Genomic DNA, 13,302 nt, shown 5'->3' with positions numbered 1-13,302 from the left:
CTGGAGTCTATCCACACGCCATAGCTGGTCTTCCCCTCCCTCCATCTTCAGAGCCAGCACTGTAGCATCTCTCTGACCCTCCTCCATAGTCACATCTCCCTCTCACTCTGACTTCAGCCACAATACCTGATTTTTTTCACTCCCCAAGAACCAATTTTCAACTTGGGGGCTACGTGGCCCCTTTTGAGAATGCACGATCTATTCAGAGGGGAATAACAATACCGAAGGAGAACCTGTTAGCATCGATCTTCCACCCAAAGCTCCTCGATTTCCCTTCCTCTGCTGCATACGTAGCAGCCAAACAGTAGACTGACTCGAGGCTTCAGCTTTGGCCACTGAAATTGGTGCAGGGAAGGTGCACCTTAAGAACTCAACAAATGAGAGTTTTCATCATTATATTATTTCTACAATAGACAAGAGAAATGTTAAATTTGTATATTGAATAAAGGATCACCTGAGAAACAAATTTTAAGTGCAATTTTTAACAGCTCCTGTATACTTAAATTAATCCAATACTTAGGTAGAGCCATATGTTTATTTTTTGTTCCTGAGGTTAGAATAATGGATGTCCCTGATCTAATTCTGCCTTGGTTTTTATTACTTTTCTCAGCAACAAAAGCCAGGAACAAAATCAGATTTTGCTTCTAGCAGTTTAAATAGATAAAAATCAGCGTGACTGTCAAAATCCAGGTGGGTCTTGTCAGGTTGGGATGAAAACCAGGGTGACATTTGAAAACGGCGACTGGATGCTAACAGGAAAGCGGCTGGCTAATCAAGTCAACAAACCTGACATGTGAGTCCTACACGGAGTATGGACAGCACTGTAATCAGCCAAGGGTCTTTTTATGGTTATTTTCCTAGAACATTCTTAAAGTGATGGGGATCTTCCCATGGGGTGGTAGCAGTAGCACAATTTTTTTTAATTTAAATTTTTCATTTACTAGTATTTAAAGTTTTATTTTTATCATTATAGGCCTCAAATATACATTACTGCCCCCTTCAGGGAGGTGTAGCAATACCTCAGACTAACAGGATAATCTGGATCAAGGGGCGACAGGGCAGCATGGCTTCTGGAAGTAGTCAGAAATCACAGTAACGGGGCAAAGTCGTGATCTTGGTTTTATACTCAACCTATTTAGCCTGGAAACTTCACCTAGAAAGTCTATTTTAACTCAGTTGTACAGTAGTGAAAGGCATTCTTGGAGTTAAGCTTCAGCCTCTTTTCTAGTAGCAGGAGAGGTGGACGTCATTGCTGAGCCCCAGGCCTGCGATCCACAAGGTGGCAACGCCAAGCTCATCCAGTAAGCTTCTATCGCAGAACAAGACTTTCTCCTTCTCTACATCTTTTCTACACTGCTTACATAGCAAGCGTAGCTGGACTCATGGTCAAAACCTGCCTCTCAGGCTGGCTCTCCCGAGCCAGTGGCAGAGCTAACTGCTGTTCCCCAAATCCATTCTTTCTTTCTTCCTTTAGTAATAGAACTTTGAGGTCCTTCCTGGGTGCATGATCACCAGCTAAGGGCCGTGGTTTACAGGTTCCCTTGCAGCCCACTCAGTATGTTCCAGTAGCTAAGTCTGGCCAACGGAGTATGAATGGAAGTGACATGCACCACTTCTTGGTTGTACCTGTAAAAAGAAGGGGTGTGCTTTCCGCTTCCTCTCTTCCTCTTCTTGCCAGCTAATGTGTGACGACTTCTTGAAATGGAAGCCATGAAGAGAGAGGGCTGAGCAAGAAGATGGGAAGACGGCTCCCCGTCACCGTGGAGCTTCCACAGCAGCCTGCACATTTAGACTGTTCACAAGGGAAAAATTAACTTTTACGTTTTTAAGCTACTGTTGTCTGGCTTTTATCACAGCAGCCAAATCGGTCTCCTACCTAGTATTTAGTGTAAAAATTTCCTGCACTGACCTTCCTGAAATCTCCAGGATCCACCTCTTTGGATTAAGAAGGTTTCCGTATCCTAAAGACCTATGTATAAATGTCCTAATACCCCAAAGAAATCAGAACGGGCAGGTAAAGAGCTGACTTTGAATCAGCAATATAGTTTTTTTTTTTAACTCAATACTTGGGATAAACATATGGAAGCACATAGAGACCATCTTATAATCCTTTTATTTAGTTTCTGCTCCTAAAGTGGGATGCAGATAATTGGAAAAGGATGCAGAGAGGTGCCACAGAAAGGGTTCAAGGTAAACAAAAATAGGTGTATGATGGCATAGGATTGGCTTATTCAGTCATAAATCTAGTGCTCAACTTAATATCACTGTATCAGACCAGGGATGGTAATGGTCCCTGCCACTACAGAAAGGAAATAATTTTAAACTGAAGCAAGAAAGCCTTGACAGTTTGGAGAAAAGTGTTCTCTGAGCTTACGGTTAAGCACTTTAATTAGTTATTGAGGGAGGTTGTGAAATCTCTTTCTCTGTTAAATATCTCTGATATTTAAAAACTGGATAGGTTTTAATCTCCCAGGATGTCATGCTAGAGTTCTGCCCTATGAGGGCAGGCTGGAAGGAGTAAGGGTGGGCTGGCTGACCTCAACGACGCCCCTCACTCAGGGACCAGACATGCTTCCAACATATCTTTGTCTCTTTCTCTCTCCCCCACTCTTTCCAGAATGACACTAAATCATTTTCTTACAAGCAATGAGAAGCAATAAGTTTTTATTTCTCATGATCACATGCCTTGACCCAGGTCTTCTGTTCAACAATGTGCCAGAGGCTGCAAAATTCAATGGTAGGTAGGAACAGTGTGTGTGTGTGTGTGTGTGTGAGAGAGAGAGAGAGAGAGAGCAGAGAGAGATGTGGGGAATGGGGGAGAGACCCAGAAAAAGAGTTTCACACTGTACCCAGATGAGATGGACAGCCACACCATTCTTTTCAAAGACACACTCACACATACACACTGCCCTATTCTATCACAGGGTTGGGAAATCAGATACTGGACTCTGGGGCAGGGCCATATAATGGCATCAAGCCCCAGGCCTCAGTACAGACACATCTCAGACCTTCAACTACACAATTCAAAATTCTGTCAACAGGTTTTATGTGTTTGGCTTATTCTCTTGGTAAAAGATAAAGGAGTGCTCTTTTTTAGGGAGATCCATTTGAAACAACAGAAAATCTTATTCATTAGGGCGTGATAAAACCAGAAATAACAATGGCCTATTTATTAGGAGGGACCCCACATTAAGGGAATACTGCTGATCTCTCTCCACCTGTCCTGTGCTTTCCCATCCTGCCGGAGGAAGGGGCTTGTCTCCTAGGTGCATTTCAAAGAATAAACTGGGCTTGCCCCCTTCATCCCCGCCCTCTCCCTCTCGCCTAGGACTCTCCTGCCTTCTCACCGCTCCTGCTTAGGCAGTGAGCCTGAGGTGCAGGCCCCACCCTGGGTGGGAGGAGCGAGGCAGCAAAGGGCTGTGTTTCCCGCTCTGTCTGTGACTGGGTCTGCTTAACGCGGGGGTGAAGTATCAGCAAGCCGTCCAGGCCCTGATCTAAAGCCACATTTCCCAGCGAGCTTTTATCAGAAATAAAGCTGACATTTTGCTCTCCTCTTGCCTGACGACTGTCTCTCTCAACACTGCCTGGTACCCTGTAGGGGATTAGTAAATAGTGTTTGAATGAGAGAATGAACGGACTTGGGTGAGCCAGCTCGCTGACCCCCTAAAATCCCAATGAAATTGTTCTGTATTTGAGGCTCTCTATATTTTTTGATAATTCACTCCATTAGTAAAAATGCTCATACATGGGCCCACCATATATGTATATTATTTATTTTTATATATTAAACATGCACCTTTGCACTAATATATTATATACTTTAAAAAATACTCTAAAATAGAAATTTGAAAGGATATGAAAAAGTGTAAATGTAAGTTCCAATATATTCTTCCTGCACTCCAGTGGATTGTTTTGAGCACTCGTCTCTGTAGCCTGCTAGTTTAGACTTTATGTGCTGTAGACGTACAGAAGAGAAGGATCTGGAGGTCTGGAGCAGTCCAGACAGACTCAGGCAGAACAGCAGGGACCTTGTTTCACACAGCCTTGCGCTCCATACCATGCACTGTAAGGTGACTTTCAATTTAATGGCAGATGCTAGTAAGTATGCGGTGAATTGAATTGGAAGGAGAAGGTGAGAACTGAGCCAGTGGAGATGAACGGGTGTTTATCGCGCTAGTAGAAAAAAAGGAGGGGTATTCCAAGTGAGGCTGATCTTGGAATACCTTATTCCAAGAACAGACATCACAGAAATGGGATAGGGGTTGGCTTTCCTCACACACTGACTTCAGTACCAGCATATTATAGAGTAACGGGAAAGAAAGTCAGGTATTGGAGGAGAGAGAGAAGAGAGACGGTGGCAGTTTACCCTGGGCCATGAAATCTAGGCAGAGCTATCTGGATCTGATTTGCTGGAGAACAAAATATGGAACGCTAAATGTTTTTAAGATGTAAACATCATCATATCAATGTTTTACGAAGATTAGACTGGGATTACGATGCATATTGGATGGAACAATATTTGGATTTGGTTAGAGTGGCTCTGAACAGTCTGGAGTGAGACCACGAGAGTCTGACTAGAGTGATGAAGGTGGCAATGGAGAAGAAAGGATGAAACTGAAAGTCTCTGAGAAGGAATGTGATCAAGCCTTGGTAACCAGTAAGACAGGGAGAAAGAAAGAGAAGAAACCAAATATGCCTAGAGATGATCCCACCATTTGGAAAATCAACTTCAATTGATTTCTTAAAATTTCCCTCTATCCTGATTTGCTATGGGGAGTAACCCCAGTGTGAGATGATGTTCCTTTGCTCCTATTTAAAAGCTTGGGGCTCACCCTATAACCTCAAAGTAAAATTCTTAAACGTGAACATGGACTAAATCTTCCTGAGTTCAAGGTATTACTTACTAAGTTTGCTGGAAGATACAGTTTAGAAATGGCACTCTGCCTTGGAAAAAAAAGGAAACATCATGTTTGTGTATAAGGAGTTGACAACTACTGGTTTTCTGCACGCAGGTAAACAATCTAGTCAACCACAAGATGAAGACTAGTAATAAGTTCATGAGCTTTTCAGCCACATTTTTCCTATATGTGAACTCTATGTATTATAAGCTATGGAGTTTAGCTCTGGAGTAATTTAGCTAGCTGTGTAATAAAAAAGATAGGATAGAGGTGTAGGTCATAGCAATGCTGGAAGAAAAAGAAATCCAAGCATTTTCATCAAATAGCTATAATTCTGTGGACAGGTTATATAATGTGCCCATGTCTATGCAGTTCATTTTTTGAAAGCTGTGTGCTATATCTTTCAATGACTTATTCTGGAAATGGTCTCCTAAGATGGTAAGAAATGACCAAAATTACATAAACCCCACTTTCCAAATAGAGTTCTGCAGAGAATACAGCTGCCATCTGGCCTTCTGGCTAACTTCACTTCTTTCCTTTCAGGCAGACATTATTTAATCCAGACCACACAGTTTGTTCATCTAGTTGGTTCATGAAAATTTCAGAACATGAATCTGTAGCAGAAATGTTTGGCAAGTGACAGAACATTAGCTGCTTGACATGAGGGCAGCTTCCTCGTCTCAGTGGCTAAGCAAGTCTCTCCCAGGCTCTGTGTGCTTGGATGCTTCAGCTCTGAAGTCAAACTGATTATCCTTGTCATCTCTCAAAGATGAAGTCTGCAGCAGACTCGGAGACAAGATGCTCCTCCACGTTCACTGATGCTCTAAAATTAACTACAGAGATTTCGGAACTCAGTGCTGGTTCACGGTTAACATTATGATGGTCTGCTTGGATGGAAATGGATCTCAACCAAGTTGCTGTGCTAGTCATTTCATGGGAAAGGGGAATAACGTTTCCTTCTTCTCATTCTATAAAATACAACCTGTGCTTTAAAATTTAGCCAGGGTGTATTAAAGTATGGGAAGAGTAATTTGATTTGGTTTGGCTTTTCAAATCCTGCTTAAACTAAGAAAAGAGGCATTTAATAACAAAAAGCACAGCACTTACATAGTGGCTTTGCCCCCTTTCCAGCTTTGTCAAAAGGTAGAAATTGCTGGTCTGTGTAACCGCCCACCCGTCTCCAAAGAAAGGGTGAGGGTGAGCTGTGTGTTAGAGGCGGCCCACCGGGCCCTGCTCAGATGGGGACAAGTCCTGTCACGTCACTCTGGGTTTGGCTTCACCTCTCAGTGGTCTCACTTAGCCCACAGTGCTGAAGACAGCGGCAGAGCCCAAAGCCTCATTCTATAGATACTGCCAATGAAGCAATTGTCAGGAATAGCAGTGGCCTGCCCCAGTGAGGCAGATTAGAAGGGTGAACACGTGTCCAAAAAAACCTGGCCATAAAATAAAAGTGATTGGAACAACACTCGACATTTGTGGAGAATGTTGGAGGATGATGTTACGGTTTTCAAGAAAACACTCAGGTAGAACTTTACCATTTTAATCACGAACAAGATTCTGGCAAATAATAATTCCATGATCCTTAAGGCTTTATTAGATATTTACCAAGTTGTTTTCAAATTTTCATTTCCTATTAAATCTAACTTATAAGTTTATCATTCTTTTGCATAATTCCATTCCCTTCACCATTTCTTATTCAGAGCATGACATCATGGAGCCAGAGAATGGAAACTGTTTCTATACTTTGGGAGGAAAAAAAAAGCAATGTTTGTGATAACCCAATTTTTTTCCCTCTTTCTAAGCTAAACACTTATAATTCTTAACACATGTTTTTTCTTGGAAGCATTTTTACTTCTGGCTTTATGTAAAATGTGAGAATTTTCTCTCTCAGAAAATGGCACTACTTCCTCTCTTACGATGTTCCCATTGTATGTTCATTGCCAGTGAGACAATCTGTTTAGAGTCATCATTATTATTACTATAAATAGAACTGTATAATGCACTTTTATCTCATTTTCAGTGTCAGAATTGTGATATTTAGGCCCTGATCAGAAAGGTTATCACATGAAAATATCTAACGAACGTGGCTTTCTGGTATGGAATTCAAATACACTTTGTGGATACAAACAATAGCCATTTGCCAAGAGTGGATCAACTGACTATAAGTAATTCAAACCACAGATGTAAATATACTATTAGTATTGGGATTAGGCCTATAAGCAGAAATATAATTCATTAATTTTATTAATTATTTAATCAACCATTACATAGATATTTCTCAGTGAAGTCGTAAAATCTTAACATTCAGGTTTTTAAGTGTGTTTTATGGGCACACACAGTACTCTCAATCTCTAAAGCTTATGAAATAAAACCCAGACATCTAATTTTCACCTCCTAGGTAGAAAGATCTTATAAAACAGCAGAATATCAAGGTCAGAGATGGCTTGAGATTCTCTGCATTATACTGTTTGCTAATCACCTGCAAATGTGTTTGCTTCACTGCTTAAAAAGGCAGAGATGTGAGCATGTGTGTGTACACACAAAAACACATCCATGTATAAAAATATTCACGCATACAATGGAATACGGACTGCAAGGAGAACTCGATTCAGAATTTAAATCTGCAGTTTCGAGTCTTGCTTCCATCAGCTCAAATATTTCACTTCTCTGAGTCCCAGTTTCACCATTTGTAAAGAAGTTGTGAAGAACAAATGTGTATGCGTGGAAACCTTTTGTAAACAGTGAGAGATAAAGCACTAAACATACATGAGGCTCTGTGTTTAAAGCTTGTTTTCCTCAGCTCTCTCACAGACATCCAGATCTTTAAAAAAAGGATACCTGTAAGTCCAGATGAATAAAAGGGAATGTAGTTAAAAGGAATCACGCCACATTAGAGAACATATTGGCAAGTCCACCTGGTCCTGCCCAGGAGCTATCTCTGGGGTCAGGCTCACCATGCCTGTTTGCACAAGGCTGCTTCTTCCACTTTAGAAACCAGTTTTTCCAGAAGAGCCAAGTTTTTCCACAGGCAGTTTCCATAGCAGTGCTGAAATGGCGCTGGCACTGAGGGGACGGGCGGGAGGGGCTGAGAGGGCAAAGAGGAGAAATGAAAGGGATCCTGAAAAGGGAGAGATGGAGGAAGGGCAGCCTTTTATGTCCACTGGAAACTTGTTTGTTGAGTACTTGTAAGTCAGGGATTGTACAAAGAGCAAACCATACTTTACTACAATTTTTTGAAAAGTCATTCACAGCTGACATTTCCTAAATGTCATGTTTAGCTATGAAACACAACCCTGGCAAGGCGTCAAAGGTACCGCCTTTGTTGCTAAAATCTGGTTTGTTAGGTCACAGCAAATAACTAACAAACTCATGGCTATTTTCTCTTAAATTGAAAAGCATTTTCTCCTGTATCCCAGAAAGCACATCTACGGACAGTTAAAAGCTCTTTGTATTTTCTACAAACTACCCCCCAAAATGAGAAGAAAGGACATTAACAAGAATCCTTGGCAGTAACTAGCCTCCCACATTGGAGGGGGTAGTTACGATAGAGATGGCCAAACGCAACTCTACTAGGGCCAGTGAAACTGGACGAGACCTATGGCTCCACTGGCAGGGCCACCAGGTTCTCAGGGCACAAAGAGGAAGAACAGCAACATGCTTTCCTACTAAGAACAAAGAGCCTTCACAAAAAGGCACGATCTTGGCCAATGCATCTTTTCCTCTTCGGGATAAAAGAGAGGGTCTGAGCTAATGATTCACACTGTTAAAATTATGGACATAGGCAAATAATTACTCATGGTTATCTAAGCTTAGGTTTGCTCCAACATGCCTTCCTGAAGTGACTGCTCTCAAAAACAAACTCACTCGGCCAATGTTTAACTTCGCTAAGCCTGCACCGACATCAAGAGGGTACATTTCCAATGGACTCAGCCATGCAAAATGTGGACTGGACGTCTTTACTGAAGGCTCACTTTGATATTTGTGGAATGTTCTCTTCTCACTGAGGAGAAGACCAGAGTTCAGCCAAGAAAATGTAAAAGCTGTAGTTTCCCACAATAGTGTGGCATGTTTCTGTTTTAGACCATAGCACAGCACTTGTAAAAGTCACTGCTTCAATAAGAGTTAATTATGTGTTTATCTCTCAAGAACAATGTGTCTGAGCGGCAAACACCTTCAGAATTATTTTTTTAGGGATAATCTAAACTAAGTCAGATTTCTTTGTAAGAGAGGGGACCTGGAAAGACAAAAGGTGTTTAGACTTAAGGTCTGAAAATTTGGGGTCTCGCAGCCATTGGGGGTGGGGGTGGTGAAGGGTAGCAAGAGGGTGAGACAATCAGAGAACCACATCCACGCACTCTGGTTTTCTGCTTTATGGGTAGTGGCTTCTTTTGAAAAATGAAAGGCTCATTTTCTTAAGAGGCAGTGGGGAATAGCTAGGCAGATGTGTGTGGGTTGGTTCTGGCCCTTGATGAGCAGACAGGAATGATTCTGCCTTTACGTTTCACCAAATATATCCGTGGAAACACACACAAGGGACCTCCAGTTGAGTTGCACAATCAAGATCCCAAATTTCAATGCAGTGATCATGCTGTTTTAGGAAAGTTTAAATGGGGCCAAATTTTCATGAGCAGCACTGTTCTCAGATGTGGATACCAAATTACATGGACTTTTACATCCCATCTCCTTTGCACCCCTAGGTTGAAAAGTCTGAAATCGAGGTACTTTGAAAGATGTTTCTGCGTCTTGATCAAGGAGGTACCTGATACAGGCCAGGTGTAATTCTTACGGCAAAGCAGAGGTTAGGACCAAACCGTCCCCTTCCTCTGAACAAGAAGCTTCCAAGCCTTTTAAAGGCTCTCCCCGTCATGTGCAACATGTAGAGACGCTCTTGTCAAAGCAGCTTCATTTTTTGACAGCTAAAATTGGAATGTGGCTTTGAGCACACACTGCAAAGCGTACTGAGCGGCTGTGTGTGTGTGTGTCAATGTGGGTGTTCCTCCTCCCCCGCCTCTTCCGTTTTCTTCCTCCTAGAAGCAGGTTTTGTGCTGTTAATCCTCTTGGAATGTAGCTCTTATCACCACCTAGAGGAATTCATTACCCTTACTGCTCCCCAGGCCCAGGAGACTAAAGAACAAGAGAGCAGTTACCCGGGGAGCTGGCCCTGAATTCAGGTGTGCTGGCACTGAGTTACGTTTACCCAACTCCTCGTATAATCAAAAGGGAAGGGGAGAAATTTATCACGCTCCCCTCTCCAAGGGAGTGGGAGGAGCACAGGCTGAGGCCCCGCCACTAAATCCAGCTATTCTAAAGCAAGGGTTTAAAGAAAAAAACCGGCAGGTTTGCAAGAGAATTCTGTAGCTACGTCTGCACCAAGCCAGAGCAAGTGATCAATACAGTGGGGGAGAAACGAGTTAAACCAGTTATTTGGGACAATGCTTAAGAGAGAGAGAGAGAAACAGTGTTTGCCTGTATTTTTTAACTTCTGCTGGTTACACAGTGACTTCAAAACCGAAATGTTTTGTACTTTTTTTTCATATAGAGCTTGCAACGCATTTTACGTCTTTAAGTGTATGCCCTTTTCTATCGTCCCTAAATCATCAGTTTTGCTCATGCAAGAAAACAAATTCAGAATACAAATGCAGCACACACCTCTTTTGGTTGTAAACCATGCGGTGTCACATCGTCTATGCATTAACAAGAAGTAAGAGGTGGGACACAAAAAGGCACCAGCCTCTGGTTCATTCTTCAAGCACAGAAACATGAAACTTAGATGGACACTGAAACGGGAAACTACCCAAACCAGAGAGGCAGCCAAACAGACTGGAGAAGAGGCAGGATAACATTCTTAGAATCCATTAAAAGACAACAGAGAGCAACCATCAACCGAACAATACTGAACTAGACCCACCCTCCTTGAGAACTAGGTCAAGGGGCAGGGATTTATAACCAAACTTCTCAGATATTTCTAGAATCCAATGCTTCCTGAGTGAAGTCCACAGAAGTACCTGACACTAAAGTCTACATTATTGTTAACTGTGTTTTCACAGGGCTGAACTGTAGTTGTATTAAAGTAAAAACTCAATTTACAATCTCTCACTGGAGAGACAGGTGGAGAGGGCAGGAGTGAATACAAAAATTTTAATGTCTCATCCTTCAGTTCAGGGCTATAGAAATCAGTCATCAATTCTGAATACAATATTAGCGAACCCCTTTGGTAACAATTATGCACGTCAGAACACCAGGAATAATGTAGTACTAACGAAAATACGTCAGGTGCTGGAGAGAACTTACTGACAGGCTAATACATTTATTTTTTTTAACGGAAAATTTTAGTCTTTGGCAAAATAAAATATGTGCCATTCATTTAATTTTAATTTCTCGGGATTTTGAAAAGCATCTTGCCTTCAAATGGTTTTACTGCAAACATGTTGCCGTAGTCACAAAATCCTCTACCATACATTGAGTTTATCCACCTGACAAACATTTATTCCTCTGCATTCCGGGTATGTACACACTAGGAGAAGAGCTTTCTGTCGCTGGTTAGTGCATCTGAAAACACAAACACTGAGAGGGATGTTCGGCACTTCCTCTGGCGAGGGCTCAGCCACAGAGGAAATATACAAACCCGCCTCCCCGACAGAGTTCTCATTGATTTCCATCCATCAATTTCATAAAGGTGCATTCATTTTCAAAACATTTTCATAAACATGATTATGAACCACGCTGTGAGGTTAATTTTTGGTGATAACACAAAACCTGAGAAGATTTGTTTTTCGGAAGGTTCCTGGCAGTGACTGAACATATGGCGTGGTCTTTGCTGCGGGTAACGCGTCACATGAGAACTGAGATTTCCTTAATCCATCCTCTGCTTGCCAAAGGCCAAGGTCCTCAACACTGCAAAAACAAATTACCTGCACTCAGCCCTGGTCAGTCACTATCCATTGGGCTTTAGGTCCACATTAGAACCTTGTATTAAGAGAGATGAAATTCTGGACAATATACCAAAAAAAAAAAAAAAAAAAAAGGCTATTAACGTTCTGGGGCAGGGGAGGTAGTTAAACAGTTGTGCTGACCTCTGCTTCCTTCTAAAACCCACTAGGATGGTGAGAAAGAAATAAAAAAGGCCTAAGCCCCAAAGGACAACAAATGGGAGAGGAGACAAAAATGGCTGAGACATGACACAACAATTCTGCAAGATGGAAAGCAAAGGGCGGGGTGGGAGGGGGAATGACGGACAGCAGAGGCAGCTGAGACTAAGAGCCCACAGACAGGAATGCAAAGGAGAAGCCAGCCAGCTGGCCTCCCAAAGAACCCCAGCAAGGTTCTGGAGGGTGACAGATCCACTCCACTCAGAGCGGCCAGGCAACCATCCCTCCCCAGCCCTGTGGGACACGGGTGGTTTATTCTCCAGAAAAACTGAACCCAAGAGACTGGAGATTTCAGGCATTATGGAGGGCAGTCTGAGGCACCAGGCTGAAACCTAGGGCTTAGGAGGAAGTCTGGACACTAACAGCGAGGCCTCCAGCCCTTCTCCCACTCAACAGCTTAGGACCGTGGCTCCTCTTAGACCCTCCAGGCACGAGATGTGGATTCTGTTCACGGGAAATTGAGTGGCCACAATAGGAAGACCTGTAGATGCTGACATTTGGGGAGGGGGTAAGGTGGCTTCTAACAAACTGAATTTGCTGAAAGAATGAATTCCTGTCCTTCAGTGGTTGGATGAGACTGTCAATAAACAGGAGACCAGAAGGAGAGGTTCAAAGGATAACCGGTAGAGTCTAGGGGCTGTAGTCGTTGCTGCCCTGACCTGGGCATCAGGAACTTGGAGTTTAGGGCCTGCCTGTGTCACTGACTCTTCACGTGGCCTTTGAGTTGCTTTTCCTTTCTGGGCTTCAGTTTCCTCATTTGTAAAAGGGAGGGTTACAGTCCTAGGGCCCTGTTATTCTGAGATGCTCACGCTTCCCGCAGGTCTAAAACGACAGACAGACAGAACGTCAGGGTCTTTGACGTGGCGCCATTTGCAGCTGAGGCCTCCCCGACTTCTCAGGCTCCTTGCTGCTCCCACAGCAGGTGGCTGACGTTCTTAGATGTGATGCAATGACACTATCCTTCCAAAAAGACTGTTTTCAGCAAATTTGCACCCAAAGTACAGGACAAGACCCTAAGGCACCCACAATACACCCGTTATCAACTCTCCATTTTTCCACATAACAAAGTAAAAGCATTGTCAGGTGGAGCCAAGCCAAACTCAACTTCTTCACTGTCATACTTTTTTTTTTTGCTTAATGAAACTTAGGAGAAAAGAAAAGAGTGAATACTCAACATTCCTCCCTCTTTTCAAAGGTCAACTCTGAAAACCGGATAATAATATTTACCAAACAGGATAGGTCTGAGGCACTGGGCT

At 42.7% G+C, this 13,302-nt stretch overlaps 1 protein-coding gene across 25 annotated transcripts in view; it reads right to left on the bottom strand.

The window, feature by feature from the left end:
• SPATS2L (spermatogenesis associated serine rich 2 like) overlaps nucleotides 1-13,302 on the bottom strand; it is a 166,526-nt gene that overhangs the window by 111,898 nt on the left and 41,326 nt on the right. For 10 of the 25 annotated variants that reach the window (XM_070580556.1, XM_070580540.1, XM_070580539.1 and 7 more), the window contains exon 3: nucleotides 11,655-11,792. The exons of the other annotated variants lie outside the window; for them this stretch is intronic. The gene's annotated coding sequence lies outside the window, so the exon portion shown is untranslated. The remainder of the gene's footprint in view (nucleotides 1-11,654; nucleotides 11,793-13,302) is intronic. 25 annotated transcript variants of the gene reach the window in all.

The sequence above is a fragment of the Equus przewalskii genome, chromosome 17 (assembly GCF_037783145.1).
Source record: "Equus przewalskii isolate Varuska chromosome 17, EquPr2, whole genome shotgun sequence".
NCBI lineage: Eukaryota > Metazoa > Chordata > Mammalia > Perissodactyla > Equidae > Equus > Equus przewalskii.
Note: the sequence above shows the minus strand (reverse complement) of the source record. Positions and strands in the feature narration are given on the sequence as shown.